Source organism: Meriones unguiculatus, chromosome 14 (assembly GCF_030254825.1).
Source record: "Meriones unguiculatus strain TT.TT164.6M chromosome 14, Bangor_MerUng_6.1, whole genome shotgun sequence".
NCBI classification, from domain to species: Eukaryota; Metazoa; Chordata; class Mammalia; order Rodentia; family Muridae; genus Meriones; species Meriones unguiculatus.
Genome location: NC_083361.1, coordinates 35,786,632 through 35,795,278, shown reverse-complemented (window position 1 = coordinate 35,795,278; position 8,647 = coordinate 35,786,632).

Here is an 8,647-nt window from a genome sequence, read left to right as displayed (position 1 = left end):
TGTCCTGCTTCAATGTCTGTAAAGGCCTGAATGATCATGGCTGCATCACACTGTTGTGAGACTCTAATCTTGCATATATACCACAGGCAAACCAAGGAGACCAACACCAGAAGGCCTGCTAATGCTCCCATGCCCGCCCACTCCTTCAGATGATTCATGGCTGCAGCAATCCATGATGATAATCCTGTGGCTAGTCCTGCGTCCACTCTGGTAGAATTTACTGTGACAATGGCCACTCTCAGCTGCTCCATCGTAGTATCAAATTCTCCAGTCCAATTACCTAAAATATAGCTGGACAATTGTTTAGACAGATTTGCAGCACAGGAAAAATTCTCATGTTATATGCTAGTGACTCAAAGTCCAGCATATTTTCATTGACAGCCAAGTTGAGCAATTTGCCATAGGGTATCAATTTGCTCCTGCACGAGGTCAATCCTCTGATTGAACACCAACAAACTTCCTTTTAGTTGAGCATTAATTCCTTTATGTACAACTAAGGCATGAGCTACATTAGCTAAATGATTATTCAGGGTCTGAGCAGTCTGCCCAGTATGACTCATGGCTAATGCCGTGGTGGTAGCTCCAACAGCCACCAATGAGATGGTAGTAACAATGGTGGCTGCAGTTCCAAGATCCCTTTTCTGTCTGAAGAGAGTCATAGTGTGAGGGGCATCAACGGGCACAGGCACCCAGTGAGGCACGCGAGTATCCAGGGCATACCTAAATTTACTAGCATTCCAGCATTGGGCAAAAAAGCAAGTATCATTACCACAATTACTTGGCTCTATCTGGCTAATAATGAATAAAAATGGGGGATATAGACAAACAGGTGTGGGCTTATAGGAAATATTATGAGAAGCCTTAACCCCCTCGTTGAAACATCCTGCGTCAGTTCTAGAACTAGCAGTGGTGGTGTCCGAGGTCAGAGTAGGTTCAGGAGACCACTGTCCCCAGGGGCGAGACATGCTCCATGCCAATTGACTAACTCCATGTTTTCCTCCACTTTTGAAAGTCATTTAAGGTTCTTAAATTATTCTTTCCCTTTTTTTAAAAATTTTTCATCAATTATACTTTATTCATTCTGCATCCCCCCATAAGCCCCTCCCAGTCCCACCCGCCCTCCTCCCTCTGCTTTCATGCCACTCCCCAAGTCCACTAATAGGGGAGGTTCTCCTCTCCTTTCTGATCATAGTCTGTCAGTTCACATCAAAAGTGGCTGCATTGTCCTCTACTATGGCCTGGTAAGGCTGCTCCCCCCCAGAGGGAGGTGATCAAAGAGCAGGCCAATCAGATTATGTCAGAGGCAGTCCCTCTTCACATTACTATGTAACCCAATTGGACTCTGAACTGCCCTGGGCTACATCTGTGCAGGGGTTCTGGGTTATCTCCATGAATAGTCCTTGGTTGGAGTATGAGTCTCTGGAAAGTTCCCTGTGTTCAAATTTTCTTGTTCTGTTGCTCTCCTTGTGGAGACCCTGTCCTCTCCAGCTCTTACTATTTCCCAGTTCTTACCTAAAATTCCGTTCACCTGCCCAACAGTTGCCCATCAGGCTTAGCATCTGCTTTGATAGTCTGAAGGGCAGAGGCTTTCAGAGGCCCTCTGTGGTAGGTTCCTAGGTTGTTTCCTGTTTTCTTCTTCTTCTGATGTCCATCCTCTTTGCCTTTCCGGATGGGGATTGAACATTTTAGTTAGGGTCCTCTCTCTTGCTTAGTTTCTTTAGATGCACAGGTTTTAGTGGGTTTGTCCTATGTTGTATGTCTATATGAGTGAGTATATACCATGTGTGTCTTTTTGCTTCTGGGACAACTCACTCAGGATGATCCTTTCCAGATCCCACCATTTACCTGCAAATTTCATGATTTCCTTATTTTTCATTGCTGAGTAATATTCCATTGTGTAGATGTACCACAATTTCTGCATCCATTCTTCAGTTGAGGGGCATCTGGGTTGTTTCCAGCTTCTGGCTATTACAAATAAAGCTGCTACAAACATGGTTGAGCAAATGTCCTTTTTGTGTACTTGAGCCTCTTTTGGATATATGCCCAGTAGTGGTATGGCTGGATCTTGAAGAAGCGCTATTCCTAGTTGTCTGAGAAAGCGCCAGATTGATTTCCAGAGTGGTTGTACAAGTTTACATTCCCACCAGCAGTGGAGAAGGGTTCCCCTTTCTCCACAACCTCTCAAGCATGTGTTGTCACTTGAGTTTTTGATCTTGGCCATTCTCATGGGTGTAAGGTGAAATCTCAGGGTTGTTTTGATTTGCATTTCCCTAATGGCTAGTGATGTTGAGCATTTCTTTAAGTGCTTCTCTGCCATTCGGTATTCCTCTACAGAGAATTCTCTGTTTAGCCCTGTTCCCCATTTTTTAAGTGGATTAATTGGTTTGCTGCTTTTCAGCTTCTTTAGTTCTTTATATATACTGGATATGAGTCCTCTGTCAGATAAAGGGTTGGTGAAGATTCTTTCCCAATCTGTAGGTGGTCGCTTTGTTTTGATGACGGTGTCCTTTGCTTTACAGAAGCTTTTCAGTTTCATGAGGTCCCATTTATCGACTGTTGCTCTTAGAGCCTGTGCTGTTGGTGTTCTGTTCAGGAAGTTTTCTTCTGTACCAATGAGTTCTAGGGTATTTCCCACTTTTTTTTCAAGCCGATTTAATGTGTCTGGTTTTATGTTGAGGTCTTTGATCCACTTGGACTTCAGTTTTGTGCAGGGTGACAAGTATGGATCTATTTTCATTTTTCTACATGTAGACATCCAGTTAGACCAGCACCATTTGTTGAAGATGCTATCTTTTTTCCATTGTATGGTTTTGGCGTCTTTGTCAAAGATCAGGTGTCCATAAGTGTGTGGGTTTATTTCTGGGTCCTCTGTTCGGTTCCATTGATCCACCATTCTGTTTCTATGCCAGTACCATGCAGTTTTTAAAACTGTTGCTCTATAGTACAGCTTAAGATCAGGGATGGAGATACCTCCGGAAGATCTTTTATTATAGAGGATTGTTTTAGCAATTCTGGGTTTCTTGTTATTCCATGTGAAGTTGAGAATTTTTCTTTCCAGGTCTGTAAAGAATTGTGTTAGTAATTTGATGGGCATTGCATTGAATCTGTAGATTGCTTTTGGTAAGATGGCCAGTTTTACTATGTTAATCTTGCCAAGCCATGAGCATGGGAGATCTTTCCATCTTCTCATATCTTCTTCTAATTCTTTCTTCAGAGATTTGAAATTTTTTTCATACAAGTCTTTGACTTCCTTGGTTAGGGTTACTCCGAGGTACCTTATGTCCTTTGTGGCTATTGTGAAGGGTGTTGTTTCCCTAATTTCTTTCTCAGCTCTTTTGTCTTTTGTATACAGGAGGGCTACTGATTTTTTTGAGTTAATTTTGTATCCGGCCACTTTGCTGAAGGTGTTTATCAGCTGTAGGAGTTCCCTGGTAGAGTTTTGGGGGTCACTCACGTATATTATCATATCATCTGCAAATAGTGATAATTTGACTTCTTCCTTTCCAATTTGTATCCCCTTGATCTCCTTCAACTGTCTTATTGCTCTAGCAAGGACTTCCAGAACTATGTTGAAGAGATATGGAGAGAGTGGGCAGCCTTGTCTTGTCCCTGATTTCTGTGGGATTGCTTTAAGTTTCTCTCCATTCAGTTTGATGTTGGCTATAGGCTTGCTGTATATCGTCTTTACTATGTTTAGATATGTGCCTTGTATCCCTGATCTCTCCAATACTTTGAACATGAATGGATGTTGGATTTTGTCAAAGGCTTTTTCAGCATCTAGGGAGATTATCATGTGGTTTTTTTCTTTCAGTTTGTTAATATGGTGGATCACATTGATGGATTTCCGTATATTGAACCACCCCTGCATACCTGGGATGAAGCCTACTTGGTCATAGTGGATAATATCTTTGATGTGTTCTTGGATTCGCTTTGCAAGTATTTTATTAAGTATTTTTGCATCAATGTTCATAAGGGAGATTGGCCGGAAATTCTCTTTCTTTGTTGAGTCTTTGTGAGGTTTAGGTACCAAGGTGACTGTGGCTTCATAGAATGAATTTGGTAATATTCCTTCTGTTTCTATTTTGTGGAATAGTTTGAAGAGAATTGGTGTTAGCTCTTCTTTGAAGGTCTGGTAGAATTCTGCGCTGAAGCCATCTCGTCCTGGGCTTTTTTTGGATGGGAGCCTTTTGATGACCGCTTCTATTTCTTTGGGGGATATAGGACTATTTAGTTGATTTACCTGGTCCTGATTCAGCTTTGGTAAGTCAAATCGATCAAGAAAATTGTCCATTTCATTTATATTTTCAAATTTTGTGACATATAGACTTTTGAAGTAAGTCCTAATGATTGTTTGGATTTCCTCAGTGTCTGTAGTTATATCCCCCTTTTCATTTCTGATTTTGTTGATTTGGGTGGTGTCTCTCTGCCTTTTAGTTAGCCTGCCTAAGGGTTTGTCGATCTTGTTGATTTTCTCAAAGAACCAGCTCTTGGTTTCATTGATTCTTTGAATTGTTTTATTTGTTTCCAATTGATTGATTTCAGCCCTGAGTTTGATTATTTCCAGCCGTCTACTCCTTCTTGGTGTGTCTGCTTCTTCTTTTTCTAGGGTTTTTAAGTGAGCCATTAGGGTGCTTGAATGAGCTGTCTCGAATTTCTTCTTGAAGGCACTTAGTGCTATGAACTTTCCTCTTAGCACTGCTTTCATTGTGTCCCACAGGTTCGGGTATGTTGTGTCTTCATTTTCATTGATATCTAGAAAGACTTTAATTTCTTTCTTTATTTCTTCCCTGACCCAGCTGTCATTTAGTAACTAGTTGTTCAATTTCCATGTGTGTGTAGGCTTTTTGTTATTTCTGTCATTGTTGAGGTCCAGCTTTATTCCATGGTGACCAGACAAGATACATGGGATTATTTCAATCTTCTTGTATCTATTGAGGCTTGCTTTGTGACCTACTATATGGTCTATTTTGGAGAAGGTTCCATGAGGTGCTGAGAAGAAGGTAAATTCTTTTGTGTTTGGGTGTAAAGTTCTGTAAATGTCTGTTAGGTCCATTTGATTCATGACCTCTGTCAGAGACATTGTTTCTTTGTTTAATTTCTGTTTTGTTGACCTGTCCTTTGTTGAGAGTGGGGTGTTGAAGTCTCCCACTATTAATGTGTGGGGATCTATATGTGCTTTAAATTTTATCAATGTTTCTTTCACAAATGTGGGTGCCCTTGTATTTGGGGCATAGATGTTCAGGATTGTGATGTCTTCCTGGTGGAATTTTCCCTTGATGAGTATGAAGTGTCCTTCCCCATCTCTTTTTATTAATTTTGGTTGAAAGTCTATTTTACCAGATATTAGAATGGCTACTCCTGCTTGCTTCTTGGGTCCGTTTGCTTGGAAAGTCGTCTTCCAACCCTTTACCCTCAGGTAATGTCTATCTTTGTGTCTTAGGTGTGTTTCTTGTGTGCAACAGATTGCTGGGTTTTGTTTATGTATCCATTCTGTTAATCTGTGTCTTTTTATTGGAGAGTTGAGTCAATTGATGTTGAGAGAGATTCATGACCAGTGGCTGTTAGATCTCTTGATTTTGATGTTGGCTGTGGTCATGAGGTTGTGTGCTTGGTTGCTTTTTGTTTTACTGAAGTGAGGTTATTTATTTCCTGTGTTTTCTTGAATGTAGCTAGCTTTCTTGGGTTGTATTTTCCCTTCCAGTATCTTCTGTAATGCTGGATTTGTTTGTAGGTATTGTTGAAATTTGTTTTTGTCATTGAATATCTTGTTTTCTCCATCTATGAGGACTGAGAGTTTTGCAGGGTATAGTAGCCTGGGCTGACATCTGTGTTCTCTTAGGGTCTGCATGATATCCGTCCAGGCCCTTCTGGCTTTCATAGTCTCTGTTGAAAAGTCAGGTGTGATTCTAATGGGTTTGCCATTATATGTTACTTGGCTTTTTTCCCTTGCAGCTTTTAGTATTTTTTCTTTGTTCTGTATACTTACTGTTTTGATTATTATGTGGCGGGAGGATTTTCTTTTCTGGTCAAATTTGTTGGGTGTTCTGTAGGCCTCATGTATTCTAATTGGCCTCTCCTTTAGCTTGGGGAAATTTTCTTCAATGATTTTTTTGAAAATATTTACTGGGCCTTGGAGAAGGGAGTCTTCTTTTTCCTCTATACCTATTATTCTTAGATTTTGTCTTTTCATATTGTCTTGCATTTCTTGGATGGTCTGTGTCAGGAATTTTTTGGATTTTACATTTTCTTTGACAGATACATCGATTTCTTCCATTGTATCTTCTATACCTGAGATTCTTTCTTCCATCTCTTGTAGTCTGTTGGTTATGCTTACCTCTGTAGTTCCTGTTTTCTTCCCTAGATTCTTCCTTTTCATTATTTCTTCCATTTGTGTTTTCTTTAATTTTTCCAATTCTATCTTCAGGTCTTGAGTTGTTTTGTTTACTTCCTTCACCTGTCTGATTGTACTTTCCTGTTTTTCTTTTAGTTCCTTCAACTCTGTTTCTATCATTTCATTCAGTGTTTTAAGCATTTCCTTTCTAAAGGCCATAAAGTGTTTGGCTGCAGCTTCCTCTATTTCTTTACAGATGGCAATATTCTGTTTGAGTTTATCTTCCTCTATGTCTTTAAGAATCTTATTTGTTTCCTCTGTTATCATCTTCATGAGCATACTTGTTAGGTCATCTTCTTGGATTTCAGTTATGGTGGGGTGTCCAGGGCTACTTGCCCCTGGGTAACTGGGTTCTGGAGATGCCATATTGCTCTGTCTTTTGTTGTTTGAGCTTTTACGCTGGCCTCTACCCATTGTGTTATCTTAGGTGTTTGGGGTTATTTTCTGGTGGTTCCTGGGGATCCTGTGGTAGAGAGAATCCCCTTTGCAGAAAGCTGGTTTTTCCTGAAGGATGTCTTCTCAGCTTTTTGGGTATAGTCCCTGGATGGCTGGCATTTTTTCAGGAATTGCTCACCTCAGGGATATAGACCTGAGTGGCAACTGTGGTCTTTGTTAGTCGAGAGGGTTCTCCTCTCACCCAGGGAAGTCCTGAGGGCAGCTGCCCTGTTTCTGGGTTTCTTGTTGTAAATTTAATGATCAGCTGCTGGTACCCAGTTGGACATCAGGCACGCCTCAACTGTTTTTGCCTGTGTCTGGAGCACAGCTGAGAGCTGGCGCCTCGGCCCCACTAGACTGCTAGACTTTTTCTAGGGAAGGATTGTGTGATTTAGGTCAGTACAGTTTCCTTCCTTCCCCGTGGATTCTCTGGAGACATGGACTCCCAGTGTCTTTTTTTGCCCTGGTGCACACTGCTCAGTGTCCGCCAGCTGGCTGGCCGCAGAAACTGCCTGTGCCTGGAGCACAGCTGTGTGATGGCAGCTCAGTCTCTGCCAGCTGTCTGATGCGCAGAAACTGCCTGTGTCTGCCTTTGCGGCTTTTGGGAGCCTGAGTGCCTCCCTAAGCTGGGTAATTTTCTGGGGACCTTTTCAGGTTGGGGGTGAGCTGAGTGCTCTGAGATCAGACCCGCCGTTTCTATCTCTGGCGGCGAATCAGGCGTGCAGGCAGGCAGGGCTCTGTGCGGGAACCTGGGTCCCAGGCTTTGGCTCCGGACTGGCTCCTGGGGTGCCCGTGGAACCCGCCCGAGTCTTTTCCAGGGGATGTCTGGGTGACCTAAGGCCGGTCCCAATCGTTTCCTGTACCCTGGGGTTATCTCTCGACTGAAAATTCCAGTCTCTGATAGTGTGGTGCCCAAGGTTCAGTCTGGGACCGTGACCAGAGACACTGGCTTGTGGCTCTGGGCTGGGGCTGGGGCTGGCGGCCTGCAGCCAAGCGTCTGGCGGAACCGGGATCTCTTCCGCGGTTTAGCCGGGTGAGTTAAAAGCTGATTGAATCCCCCACCGTGGGGTATCCTCTCACCTGGGAAACACAATGACTGTGTTTTATGGCCGAGAGTTCTGATTGCTGGTCACTGTGCTGATCCTGCTGCGCTGCTGCTCAGAATGAGAGTCCTCCTGGCGCCGCCATCTTGCTGCCTCCGAGATCCCTTCATTTTAAAACATTTTAATCTGAAGAATATTTACCTTTTGTCAATTATAGCTCAATAAATCTGGAAATTGAACAATGAAGTAACCATAACATATTTTATTATGAAAATGAAGAATTCAGATCTGAGCTGAACAAGCACAATAAGAGCCATGAACATCGTGGGCTCGAGTGGGAGGGCCTGGGGTAAGAAAGAACAGGAAATCAATGGTCAGATGAGGAAGTCTTGCATGGGCTGATGTTTTATGTAAGCGCCAGGATATCTTTACCGAGCAAATCTGTACTATTTGTAAGGTCACAGATCCAAGGTTAGCAGATAGACAAGTCAGACAATGTTGAGAAAGAGAAGAAGAGAACAATCTTAGACAGATTCCTTAGGATAATAACTACAGCTGAGGAGCTACAACTTTGACTCCTGTGAGGCACTCACTTCAGTGTCAGACTAGCCTAAAAGTCTGATCCTGGACAAAGACACAGAACTAAAGTTCCCTTTGTTCTTTTATCAGGGAATCTTAGAAAGTCTTGGGTTGTTTTGGCTCCCTGGACAGAATGATGATACATAAAATATCATTCTAAAGAATCATCATATTAAAAATATAGAAAGAGAACAATAGC